The sequence below is a fragment of the Hippoglossus hippoglossus genome, chromosome 9 (assembly GCF_009819705.1).
Source record: "Hippoglossus hippoglossus isolate fHipHip1 chromosome 9, fHipHip1.pri, whole genome shotgun sequence".
NCBI classification, from domain to species: Eukaryota; Metazoa; Chordata; class Actinopteri; order Pleuronectiformes; family Pleuronectidae; genus Hippoglossus; species Hippoglossus hippoglossus.
The window spans coordinates 6,865,161-6,868,907 of record NC_047159.1 but is presented as its reverse complement, the minus strand read 5'-3'; positions in this window follow the sequence as shown (position 1 = coordinate 6,868,907).

Sequence of the window (3,747 nt, the reverse complement as noted above, 5' to 3'; positions counted from 1 at the left end):
CCAAAATCCAGAGAAATGTCTGTCAGTGAATCAAGCAGCTAATCCCCCCCCCCCCCCCCCCACCAGCAGATGAGAAAATGCGTAAGACCCAGTTTAGCATCAGATAAAACGGAGCCTGATGCCACTCGGGTGAAGAGCTCTGCACGGGAAGACGGAAAAACAAGCTGGATTTGCAGAGCATCTCCTTGTTTTACGTCATGTGCACAAGCACCACCGCAGCTTCCAACGCCAACATGTTAGATTCTGAAACCCTCTGCAGTATTTTACACGCCTTGATTAGCTTGTATGAATCAACTGAACGACACTTTGTGGATGATGTGCTAATGGTTTTCGAGCAGCGCATGGATATTGCTGTTATTGCAACTGTGAGAAAGAAGAAGGCGAGAAAAGGGAGAGTTAATGGAAGTTAAACATAGTCTTTAAAATACAACCGGTTCAATTAACCATCTGGGTTCGTCTGTGCCGAACATTATCAAACCAAATGAGCCAGGACGGCTTTGTCTCTCTCAGTCTTGCAGGGTGCGATTGTTCTTTAACCCTCTGCCCCACAATTACACAACCTACAAATTACAATGCTCAATCTGAGGTCTGATATCTGGGGACCAAGAACTCTCGCTGTCTCTCCTCAGTTTTGTCTCACACTCAGCGGTACATGAGCTGCGTTATGACCAACATTAGCTCACTTTTAAATCTGAAATGTTGTAATTTAAAAGGTGGACTGAAAACTGCATGACAGACATTAGGACTGTTTCACATTGCAGACAGTCAGGTCAGAGGTAGTTTAAACCCTGACGGCTCTGAGTGTTCAACATGTGACCGTCTTCTGCCAGACATCCACATGTTGTAACCTCACACTGTGATATCAGCGCTTTCTTTACAGTTTCCTCTTTCCAAGAATATAATTTGACCTCTGCTCATGCTTGTGTGGGTTTGAATGAGCTTAATTTACATCTTAAAGGTCCAGTGTGTAAGATTTAGGACTATTGGCAGAAATTGAATATAAAATAATCTTAGCGATGTTTTCACTAGTGTAGAAATCTGTTGAACTATCATGTAGCTATGCTATTTGAAGCAAAACATTACTGCAGATGATTGCTTTTATTCAATTTAATCAATAAGACCAAAATATAACATGAAACAATCTGAGATCATCTCAATACCAGTAGAACACAGACGTCACCATATCACAGCATAAACGTGACCAATAAACGCTCTTGTACCTAATGTACTTTACTTTAAGTCTCAGTATCTAACCTTTTTTTAAATCTTAGTATTTTAGAATCTTGTTAAGTTCCACCAGACAAAAGATAGAAAATCTGACATGACATCAAAAACAAACCGAGCATCTCTGCAAATGATTTCAGGCAATAAAGAGAACAAGCTGGTTTGTTGCAGTGTCTGAATATTCTTAGTTTAGACTTTAGTTTACTTTAGTCAGATCATCAACATTCCTAAACACAAACAGGCAATTTCACCGTCTATAAGAATTGTGGGTGGTCTTACCAAGTGTGTGTGTGTGTGTGTTTGTGTGTTTGTATAGACATTTTGTGTATAGACTCTTGCATGACTTCATCTCTACTCTTGTCATGTTGGGAGTGAGGTTAAATCTAAGTTTGGATTCAAACTGGGGAAGTACAGAATGGGACGATGACAAGACCGTCTGGATGATTGTTTATTTGTGCAGTGTTCTCCTCTTCTTCCTCTTCCTCTCTGTTACCTTTGAAAAATCGCCTTCCTTCTTTTTCTTTTATTATGTTGAATGTGCCCTCAAACATGCAAACAGCAGATATTCCAGAATGAAGGGGAGTAAACATTATCTCATCACATATCATCATGCTCTGAGGATCTTGGTAATAGTTGGCCTGTGGTTGCTTGTTTTGAGCCGATTGGAATTTGTTCAGAATGAGGGGCTCAATTCTTCTTTGCCTGGAGGTTATAATTCATCACAGGCTGTTAAGAAGAGATGATACTCTTCGTGAACTTATTAAAAATGCAGGCACACTTTTCAAAGGATCGGTCAAAAGTAACTCAAAAGCCTCATATTATACTGAATGTCAACATATATTTAAACATACATACACACAAATATTTACTTGTACATCATCAAATGTGGTTTACTCATGTAAAGCCTTACTGGCTTCTTTATCAAAATAATGATGTTTGATTGGATCCTTTTGTTAATCTGTATTTTTGCTTATTGGCAAAAACCTGCCCTCATCAGTAGGTTTATTTTTCTTTGTAACAAGTCATTCAAATGACAGTGAGCTATGTTAATAACTGCTGAAAACACAAGGAATTCAAGAGGTTGGATGAAGTCAAATTGCTTCAGCTGCTTCATCGGTGCTTATCTTTGTTTTCTCTGTTTAACTGTGCGTCTACATTTGCATCTTCCTGTGTGTGTTGTTGCTGCTGTGGGGCCAACAAGCAGAATCAAAGTTTGTGTGAGATTCTGTAACAACGAATTGGGACTAGTTGTTTTCTTGGAGGTGGCTGGTGGACATGGGAGTAGTGTTGAGGTTCGGTCATTGTTTCAATGGACGTATGTGAACGCTCCTGTTAGGAAGTACATTTTTCATTTATTTAACAATTTAATATCGTACAAATATTGTGATTCATTGTGAACAGGATCCCGATGAAGTTCCTGTCGGTGAACTCGGCTGCATGACATCATTGTGCTAAGTTTGCAGGCCACCATGTGATGCCATTGTTCACCACCGTCAGCAAGACCCCTCAGTTCACAGGAACTGAATGTGCACAAGTCGCAGACACATTCTTTAATCACTACCTGTTTCGGTTTGACTGACATCTTTCCTGTGTTCGATATCAGGAAAACAGCTGCTTACTTTGCATGATGCTATCCTTCATGAGGACTGACTCACAGCAGTGAAGCCTCAGCTGCAGAAAAGGTCCTCATTGTGCTTTAGTAAATCACATTACATGTTTACCTTCTGGGCGCTGACTGGGGCTTTCAGAGGACATTTGCTTTGGAAACCAAACATCACCTCGTTGCAGATCCTGCGACACAGTCCTGCAGATTTGATTGTTTTCGGATGCGAGAAAACAACAATTAAATGTAGGAAACAGGGAGAAGTGATGATGATAAGTAAAATATGCTAAGTGGTCGTCTGGTGAAATGTACGTTTTATCGCAATGAGTTCTATTAAGAGGAGGGCAACAAGTGCTGAGACAGAGAAAACTGCCAAAAATCGAATTTACATGGAAGAAATAAGGGATAATCTGGATGCTAATGAACCTGGTTTGTGGAGAAATGTGCAGACAAGAAGACAGCAGAGATTATACACAGTGTTCTGTATATAATATGATTCTCTTACATTTTAAAGTGGTTTATTAAAAACATGGTATAAATAAATATGACACTTGTTACGATGAGGGTTACATCATTCATATGAGACTAGAATACACTGGATAGACACTTCTCTTCAGTACAAAATGATTGAATAACATATAGAAGTTTACAGTGGTTTACTCCTCGTCTCCCATAGTAGAACATGTTGGAACAGAACAGGACCTTTTCATTTACAGCAGATAAATCACCAGTGTCAAACAACCAATGCGCACAGTAGATCTAACGACACAAGTTAAACAGGATTGTCAGCGTTATATAGTTATTATAAATACCAACACTTTTTTTTTATTCTGTTTTTGTTCTTTGTAATAAGAAAAAGTATTTTCAAGATGGAGTTCTTGTTTTAAAAAAACTGTTGCGCGATTAAGCGAGAGAGAATA